This window comes from Syngnathoides biaculeatus, chromosome 20, assembly GCF_019802595.1.
Source record: "Syngnathoides biaculeatus isolate LvHL_M chromosome 20, ASM1980259v1, whole genome shotgun sequence".
Classification (NCBI taxonomy): domain Eukaryota; kingdom Metazoa; phylum Chordata; class Actinopteri; order Syngnathiformes; family Syngnathidae; genus Syngnathoides; species Syngnathoides biaculeatus.
Window position 1 is genome coordinate 4,569,817 of NC_084659.1, and position 10,232 is coordinate 4,580,048.

At 42.6% G+C, this 10,232-nt stretch overlaps 2 non-coding genes across 2 annotated transcripts; one reads left to right on the forward strand and one right to left on the reverse strand.

Moving 5' to 3' along the window:
* The first annotated feature begins 4,346 nt into the window (after positions 1 to 4,346).
* Positions 4,347 to 4,419, forward strand: trnar-acg (transfer RNA arginine (anticodon ACG)). The gene has a single exon. It is a non-coding gene; the product is annotated as a tRNA-Arg (tRNA).
* Positions 4,420 to 7,885: 3,466 nt separating this feature from the next.
* On the reverse strand, positions 7,886 to 7,957 carry trnap-ugg (transfer RNA proline (anticodon UGG)). Its single transcript has one exon. It is a non-coding gene; the product is annotated as a tRNA-Pro (tRNA).
* Positions 7,958 to 10,232: the final 2,275 nt, after the last annotated feature.

Consider the following 10,232-nt stretch of genomic DNA (forward strand, 5'->3'; position numbering starts at 1 on the left):
ATGTCAATAGGTACATCTTGTGTCTGTTTAGTCAAGGCAGGACCATGCTTCTTGCTTCGGGTGCAAGAGGTCCCAGGTTCAAAGACCTCGGTATCTTCAACACTATGAATGTAAAATAGAAATTGAAAAATATAGATTTCTGTTACAGGATGGTGTGTAAAGTACCACAAAACCAGAAAAGTCAGACATTTGGATTCACACAAGTAAAAAATGGATTCCCTCAGGAAAATAAATTTGCCACTACTGACAGAGGGCAAACATGCAGTGGGGGCAGGTGCGTTAACACAATTAAATAAAAACCAGATGAGAACTGAAACTCACTGATGGTGTCGTGGTACACACACCTGACTTTGGTGTGGGCAGCGTAGGTTTGATTCCTGCTCAGTGATGGTGTCAATTATGTCCCCTGTGACTGACTGGCAACCAGGTCATAGTGTCTTTTGTGTGGTGTGAGTTGGGATGGGCTCCAGCACTTCTGTGACCGTTGTGGGGATAAGTGGAAAATGGATGGATGGATCATTCATTCACATAATCGGGAGTCCAAAAACGGGAACTGCTTTTATTTTCACACATGCACACTTTTTCACCCCATTCAGAGTGAGAGCATCTACAAATCCTGACTAGACCGACTATGAACAATAAACCCACAATGCATTGCACAGTTAACATGCCAGTCTTGTGCCCTTCCCGGCAAACGGAATCCGATATTCTCCCCGGGGGACCAGCGGTTTCAGAACCACAATCAAACAGAGTTGGCATGATTCTCCGTGTGGGTTTTCTCCGCCACTCTGGTTTCCTTCCACGGCATCAAAAAATCAATGGTAGATTGATAAAAGAGTCATCATCATCATCATCCTCATATCCTCTCCCTTCTTCCCTTTGTAAGTCGGTCGTTGATTTATTAATATAAAGAAACACTTCAACAGGAATGAAAGGAGTGTGTAAATGAAGTGTGCAGTTGGTGTACATGAATGGCTTTAATGCTGAAACTGGAAATTAAAGATTATCTCATAAATATTCCACTAAATTTTTAAACAACTGAAACAGAAATGGACACAATTTTCAAATTGTTCCCTGGCTGATGATGGGAGTTGGGGGTCTGCAGGATGGGACTTGAGATGTGAGGTGGGGGGAGGGGGGGGTGTCTAAGAGGGTTTGAGTCTGCAGCCAGACTCTTCAAGTGCAGAGGACCAGGAAACCAAGAGAAAAGGAAAGGAAAAGCAAACTGAGTGTCCAGGCAGGTTTTTGCCACTAATATTTATGTTTATATTTATTTTTTTGTGTTTAACGGCGCTTCGTATCCTACCCGTTGAGTTTTTGGTCTGGATTTGAGTCACCCCAATTAGCTGGAACGGTTTTCCAAACGCCGACTCAATTCTCCCATCAAACCACTGTTAAACGCTAAAACCACTAAAACCCCATTTAAACCTTATTATCCCGTTTGAACGGTTGAAAGAAGTTGGGCGAGTGGAAACCCCAACAAAAACTTGCTTAATCAGCCTCGTATTCCTTACCTTAGCTGGTTAACAACAATATGCGTTTGTGATCAATTGTGGATGTTGAAGAAACGTCGACGTGAGTTAACTTCATAACTTATACAACGAGGACCAAACATCAATCGTCGATTCAACCTTGACTACAGTGATGGCCATTGTGATTTGAACGCCCCATCCCCTCCATACCACTTCTCCTTTCGCCGTCGCAATACCCTTTATATTTTTAACACAGGTAGTATGTGATTTTGTACTTATGTGCTCTTTTTATTTGTGATTGCTTTCATTTGACCTTAACTTTAACATGAGTAGGTAGGCTGACATTGGTTTATTTGATTGCTTCCTGTTTTATTATCTGCATCCCGTTGGGGAGTCCAAATTATTGTTCTACCTGTTCTTCCTTTCCCACGCCGTTCTAAATGCAGAGGGTTGCGCAGGAGAAGGGCCATCGTCCGTGAGGTGGGGTGGGCCTTAAACTGTGCCAAACATATATGAGCTTCATCATACGAATTCTCCCAACAGTTAGTTCGTGGCTCGGGCTTCCTACAAAACCTGCAACGGAGCAATGTTCATTTAGCAGGAGGGACGGGAGGTAAGTTCGATCAAAGTTACCTCTTAAGCCCATTACCATTTATTTTTTCCTACTCCTCAGGACTGCTTCTTCCCTTATCCTTCTTCAATGAGGAAGGGGAAGGCACAAAACCTACACTGGCTTGTCGCATATTCGTGGTTCCCTACGGTTATGTTTCACTGTTTTTCGCTCATGACAGGAAAAGCTCAGGGTTAGTTTGACATGATGATTAGGAGAAGGGTTTATATATTGTGCATCCAAGAGAGCAAGTGGAATGAGAGTAAGGCTCGACGTTTAGGTGCAGTGTTTAAATTATTTTATCATGGAGTTGATGGGAAGAGGAGGTACGCACTGGAAAGGAGAGGAATGAAGATTAGCCGAAGTAAAACTGAATATATGTGCGTGAATGAGAGGGGCAGAGGAGGAAGAGTGAAGCTCCAGGGAGAAGAGATAGCGAAGGTGGATGACTTCAAATACTTGGGGTCAACAATACAGAGCAATGGAGACTGTGGTAAGGAAGTGAAGAAAATGGGTCCAAGTGGGGCAGAAGGTGTCTGGTGTCTATGTGACAGAAGAGTATCCGTCAGGATGAAGGGCAAAATTTATAAAACAGTGGTGAGGCCGGCCATGACGTACGGATTAGAGACGGTGGCCCTGAAGAAACGAAAGGAAGCAGAACTTGAGGTAGCAGAAATGAAGATGCTGAGGTTCTCGCTTGGAGTGAGTAGAATGGATACGATTAGAAATGAGCTCATTAGAGGGACAGCCAAAGTTGGATGTTTTGGAGACCAGGTGAGAGAGAGCGAGCAGATTTTGATGTTTTGGACATGTTCAGAGGCGAGGGAGTGAGTATGTTGGTAGAAGGGTGCTTAGGATGGAGCTGCCAGGCAAAAGAGTGAGAGGAAGACCAAAGAAAAGGTTGATGGGATGTTGTGAGGGAAGACTGGAAGGCATTTGGGGTTAGAACGGGAGATGTATGAGATGGGCTTAAATAGAGAAAGATGACACGTTGTGGCGACCCATCACTGGACAAGCCGAAATAAAAAGATTTTGTTTTTGTGTCTCAACACTAATTCCTCTAGTGTTGTTTTGAGTTCTGTTTTTCACTTGAACTTAAATTTCCAATGAAAGTCAGACCTGAACACTTGTTTCTTTTTTTTTTTTTTTTTTGCAGTCAAACAACATGGTAGTTTCCAGTGCAGCACTTACCTTGTTTGCCCCATCCTTCCTTCCTTCCTACTCCATCCATCCTGTTTTTTTCTTTCTTCCTTCCTCCCTCCTTGTTCCAGTGTTTTTTCCTCCTTCCTTCCAACCTTTTTCCCATCATTTTATCCTTGTTTTTCTTCATCAATTCATTCTTTGCTTCCTTCCTTATGTCTTTCCTTTCTTCCTTCCCTGTTTTTCCTCTCTTCATCATTTCCTGTTCCCTTCCTTCCTCATTTTGTTGTGTGTTCCCTCCTTCTTTTCTTCCTTCCAACAACAGATCTCTTACGAGCAAGCAACAAAACACTGCCTGTACTCACCCGGTCTCAAACCGGGTACCTTTTGCATGTGATGCAAACATGATAACCACTTCACTATGGAAACTAATGCGCTATACTCTAAGCCCTCTGACTCATGTCATATCTCTTGTCCACTTTCACGCCGTCATAAAAACATGTGACTTTTGTTCACGTCACCATATTGCCAGTCACACAAAGCATTGTTCAATGCTAAGTCCATTGAGACGAAACAAAAATACGTCTTATAGCACGACACCCAGCGTTTGTCCGATACCGTTAAACATTTAGAAGGTGATAATAAATGAAGGTACAACGTTAGAGACACTTGGCATAGAGTATCCATATATAATACTGAAGTCGATGTTTTTTTCAATAGGACAGGTTAATCTATAAAATTGTCAATCTTGATCATCACTTGGCGAAACAAGTTGAAGAATTTGCCTGTCACGACCCGGAGACGAACTTGGCCCGTGCCAATGAAATCACCGCATCCTCACAAGTAGACAATCTGACTTGGCATTCCCTCGATTGGGACAGTCCTGGATCATGAAGCATTCTCACTGCAGCCAACAGCTTTATACGTCCAACTTTCATGGCAGTTTCCACAAAGCTGTGATCGCGTAGTGGTTAGTTGTCTGCTTTGTTGCCACGCAATCCTTGTTCAATTCCAGGTCACAGCAGGTATCAACCCCTCAGTCGCCTTTTTCGATGATGTTATTTGGCGGGCGTGGGACAGTGAAAATTGTATAGATGGGCCTGCAGAAGGGGCAGTTTTGTGAAGGGCTAGTGGCGCAATGGATAACGCGTCTGACTACGGATCAGAAGATTCTAGGTTCAACTCCTGGCTAGCTCTGTTGTGTTTTTTGCACGTGGTATCAAAGCGAGTTCAGAATGATGTTTTCGGTATGTTCACCTGAAATGTCTTCTTTGAAGGTTAGATCACAAATAGATATATTTTTTCTTGATACCTCGAGAACTCCTTTATCAACCGCATCTTCCATTTTAAAGTAATTACATAGCAGAGATGCATCAATTGAATCATGAAATATGTCATTATGCACCAAACGACATGACGAGGTGGACTTTTAAAGGCGGCCGAACAGGTCTTTGAGAGTCAGAATTCTAGCTGATACAGGTGTTCAAATACTTATTTGCCTGTATCACACAAATAAATCACATACACACGTTTTTTTTACATTGGATTTCAGTGTGAAAAAAATTCCATGCTACAATTTCGAATTCGTACTGTGATGGCAATTAATTACTTCCATAATTGTCTTTAGTTCATTTATTTTTGTAATTCTAAAGGGATTCATGCAAATATCAACCATAAGGACTAAAAAAATTAGCTTCTTCCCTGCCGTGACCCGGAGTCGCTGCGGCCACAACACAGAGTACTAACCACTATACAATCACAGTTGTTGAAAGCTGGCAAGGTTGTCTTTCTAAATCTGTCACTATGGCAACAAGGCTGAAACCCTGCAGGATGCTGAGCCAGCACCAGTGAAACTGAAATGTTTTATCTGCATTATCATAATCAAGTGAATCATCTCAACATTTTACTGCATTCCTAAAAATATTCATCAGTATTTCATCCAGAATTCCATTCCAACCGCTTTTGGATAGTGATGAAAAGCAACGTTCATGTCACTCCCCAGATTATCACATTGTTTTATTTCATAAATAAACATTGAAACTCTAATTTATGAACAATTAGAGTCATGAGTATATTCTTCAATTAAATATTAACGCTGCAATAACTGTCCTGTGACTACAATAATGTTTGTAACAAAATTTAAAAAGTATGGAAATTCAGACATATGTATGAATTGGGTGGCACGGTGGGCACTGCTGTAAAGCGTTGGCCTCACATTTCTGAGGACCAGGGTTCAATCCCAGGCTCGGCTGTTTGGAGTTTGCATTTTCTTCCCGTGCATGTGTAGGTTTTTCTTTCCTGGCACTCCAGGTCCCTCCCATATTCCCAAATCATGCAACATTAATGTTTCCTCGAGGTGTGATTGTGACTGTTTGTCTCCATGTGCCCTGCGATTGGCAAGCAACCACTTCAGGGTGTTCCCGGGCTCCTTTTCAGAGTATGAAGCCCCCATGCTGAAACCAGGGTTCGAAGCAGGGCCGTTTAGATCTTCAGTCTAACTCCCTCCCAACTGAGATATTTTAGCTTCATGTCTTAAGACCCATTGCCTGGATGCAACTCCATCAAAAGGCCTAAAAATCCAAAGCGGTGAATACGACAGATGAAAGAACAACAAAAGCCCATTAACAAAACCTTTCTATCATAGGGCACAACATGAGGTGCAATCACAACAACGCGAGCAGACTGCCATAACTCAGGACCCTCAGATCTTGAGCTTTTACTTTCGACTGGTTGCAATTCATTTAAAGAGCCGACACAGAAACAGTGAAGGACACGACCAGTAGTGTAATAAGTGCCAGAAAAACACACAGCAGTGTATTACATGCCAACATTTGAACAATAGAGGATCCTACAAGCTGCGATTGGCTGGCAAACGGTTCAGCATGTACCCTGCCTCCTGCCTGACATTACCTGAGAGAGGCTCATGCGCCCTTCGTGAGGATAACCATCTCAGATAATAGACACCCAGGCCCTCAATAACCCCAAGTGACCTCAATGCCTCCTGCTGGTGCTAATAATAACAACAATAATCATAATAAACAAAAAGATTAACACTTATTCCGAGGTTGAGGTGGACGGGCCTGAGAGGACCAGAAAACAGAGAGAAAGAAGAAAAGCAAACTGAGAATGCAAGCAGCTGTTTGTCAGGGTTTTTCATCAATGGTTTTGTTTTTCTTATCTTAAAACTAATTGTGCGAAAGTTGTTTTGATTTCAGCTTTATGCACTGACTGAAATTGATGGCCGTGGGCCAATGGTTTCGTCCGCTGTCACCACGGGAATCCCAAGAACCTCAGGGGAAGGAGTGACAAAGGTGTTGTTGTTTCACGGTGATAGCCGGAGATGAAGAGCGGGATCAGCAGTTTTTGGTGGGTGACAGAGGAGATGACCTGGCCCTACACCGGTGGGGTTCGTTGGTCTAGAGGTATGATTCTCGTTTCGGGTGCGAGAGGTCCCGGGTTCGACTCCTGGACGAGCCCTTCTAAGCTGTCTGTAGTGGCTCAGTATGCTGCAAAATTTTATTTTGCTGTCTTTCTCAAGGTGAAGCAAGTCAGAGTTCATTCTTGTTTAGGGTGGCAGCCAAATGATCATTGAGTTATGTGGTTATGTCCTTCATTGTTGTTGATGAGTTATGAAGTATGAATGCTCTTCTGTGTTGCTTGTTGTTCTTGGGGAACACTTCCCGAGGAGAGAAGGACTGAAAGAGGTCCCGGTGTTGAAATTCCCAACAAGCTCTCTTTGGAAGTGTCAACAGCCAGGAATCCTTTGCCGTCATCACACAGTGGCTAGTATGACAAGTGATCATCTTTTTCATTTATGTGGGCCTTGTTCTTTAGATATGCTTCTCGATTACCTGTGACCTTGAGAAGTCCAGTTTTCAAGTCCCATAAAACCCCTTTTTCCCAAATTTCCATAAGCTGAGAAAGGTTTTGTCTGCTTCACCTTTTTGCAGTGAGAAATACACAATCTCTGAAGTCCTTCCACACGTCAGCCATGCCTTCACAGCGCCGTGTCACTGCACTCATTTACAGCAACAGAGATTCTATTGAAGATAATATTCCCACCTTATGTTTCAAAGATTGGAACAACGAGTCAACTAACTCTCTTTTATGTGTGATGTGACCTGGAAATGATGGTGGCGGCCTTCACTGTTCAACTATATTGTGTGAAAAGTGACTGCTGTGCAGCCAATTTGGATTTGAGTTTGTTCACTTTCCTAATTCTCAGCTTGCTTTTCGGCGGAATGTCAGTGTCGTATTTTCCATAAACATTTCGAAGATGCCGTTCCACAATTCACTTCACTGACAGATGAGGCATACGCACTTCAACAATGACATCGTGAAAAAAACGTCCGCCTCACATTCCGTATGAAAGTGATCCGCTTTTGCATTCTTTATGGCAGCATCCATACTCACGTTTGAGAAGATTTCTTAAGCGAGGGCTGAAAATCGGGCGGGACTCGCTGACAGCGTGTTTTCCTGTACTGTCGTTGTTTGCACATGCGCGGTGAGCTAAAGTTAAAAAAAAAAAAGTACAACTGATAGGTTTTTTTTTCTCGGCACGCCGTGGCAATCAAGCACAACTGCCTTGTGATTGACTGGAAAGTATTAACCTTTTTGACACATGGTATGTCATGTGACTATTGTCAAGGAAAAACTCTAATAGGGGCTCGTCCGGGATTTGAACCCTGGACCTCTCGCACCCAAAGCGAGAATCATACTCCTAGACCAACGAGCCACAAAAGTTAATACTTGACACTCATTTTCGAAGGATTCTACAAGACCAGGAGGACGCAACCCACATTTCTTGATTTTTTTCGCGCCGCTCTCGTGGCTTGCTCGAGCTTTTTCAAAAATGGATGAAATTGGAAAAAAGTTGGGGGAGGAAGATAAATTTTTGATTTTAATATGGTTTCTGTGAGAGGTGAAATATTAAACAAAATTATTATACTTCATTCCCAACCTGATGGTGGCGGTTGAGGTCTGCAGGATGGGACTTGAGATGTGAGGTGGGGGCCCGAAGAGGTGAGGTGAGCACCCAGACGTTCTCGAGTGCAAGAGGACCAAGAAAGAGAGAAAGAAAACATGAAACTCGGCATGTGGGTAGATGTCTGGCTTTTCATCAATTATTTTTTTTCTTTTATCCTAACACTTGTTTTTGGTGATTTCAACTTTCTACATCGACCCAAATTAATGGGCCTGGACCAATGGTTTAGCTGAACTGTCACCATGGGGAAAACAACAGTAGGCTGAAGACCCCACCCAAACTCACTGCTGTTGTGTTCATGAGCAAGACACAGATACCCTGAACTGCTCCCCAGTTGCTCCAGTGTGTTCCACGAACAAGTGTGTGTGTTTACTGTGATGAGTAAAATGCAGACAACAAATGTTGTGTACATGCTTGCAGGTTCATGAAAATAAAGATGAGTTTTCTTTTTCCTGATGAAGACCTGATGACTTCTTCTTCTTCCTGGATGTGACTCTCTTTTCCTCCATCCATCCATCCATTTTCTTTGCTGCTTATCCTCACAAGGGTCACAGGGAGTGGTGGAGCCAATTCAACACAGGGAGGTCCAGGATTGAACCCAGGACCTCAGAACTGTGAGGCCAGGGCTTGCCACCTGATCCACTGTAGCACCCATACCAGTTCTAGAAACATCAATATTTGAATCAGAGTGAGCACAGACCTGGGTAAATATTTTCACATGAAAACTGAAACTTTTGTGTACCTGTGTGTGTGTCTGTGTTTGTGTGCTTTTGTGCGTGTGTGCATTTGTGTGTGTGTGTGAGCCACACACCCCCTATCGTGTTGATCAGGACAATATGGAGGAGAGAATCTGACCACAAACTGAACAGGGAAAACATTTCTCTTGTGCCATTTGGTTTTCCAGGTAAAAGATTTCCCGCAAAGATAATTTCCATCGCTTGTTGTGAGTGTGACGTGTGAGTTTAGATCTTTCATCATCTCTTCATGGGTGATGAGAGTGCGACATCATCATTTTTAATGGGGAAAATGTCTTTGATATACGGTACAAGCAAATTGAGTCAAATTCACTGTTTTAACAAGTGTCATTTATTAAAGATCACAAATACACTACTACTCAATCATTCATTTGCTTATTTGATGTTGACATCACTAAACTATTTGACAAAAAACATAATTTTAGGTCCAAGTATGGGTCCATATTTGAATCACTTTTTTTTTCAAGAAATTTTCTGGAAATTAAAAGAACAATACAGCTTGCTTGAGTTTCCAAATGGGTTTGTTCAAGTTTGCTTTATATCATACATTGCTGTCATCTGTCACTGCACCACAGGAACAACAGCTCGTACCCAAAAATTATTTCAATCACTTATTTAATATGTGGAAAAATCTATTAACTTGTGTGTAAAACCACAGTGGGCGTGTGCACTTCCTTGCAGGCCTCATGCATGAACCCAAAAACTGTCAACAATTAACACCAACATTTATGCATTCTTTACTCTTGGCGGCTTTAACCTCTGAAATATTACTACAATTAGCCCAACATTTTATATGGATCAAATAAGGGCAGCACGGTGGGGTACCTGGAGAGCGTTGGTCTCACAGTTCTGAGGATCAGGGTTCAAATCCTGACCCGTGTCGAGTTTGCATGTTGTCCCTGTGACTGGGTGGGTTTTCTCAGGGCACTGCTGTTTCCTCCCACATCCCAAAAACACAATTGGAGACTCGAAATGGCTCTTGACTGTCGTCTGTTTCCATCTGCCCTGCGATTGGCTCGCAACCAGTTGAGGATCTACGCTGCCTCCTCCTTGAAGATTGCACAGATTGGCTCCAGCAATAATACTACAACTCTGGTGAGGCTCAGCGGCTAAGAAAATGGATAGATTGATATTTGTGGGTTGGATTTCAATGTTGAAAAATGACATTAGAAATTTGAATTCATACTCTGATGGCAATGAATTACTTGTATATTTGTGTTTTGTTTACATTTGGCACTTTCAGGCCACTGTAGTTACCAAATGCAATTCCA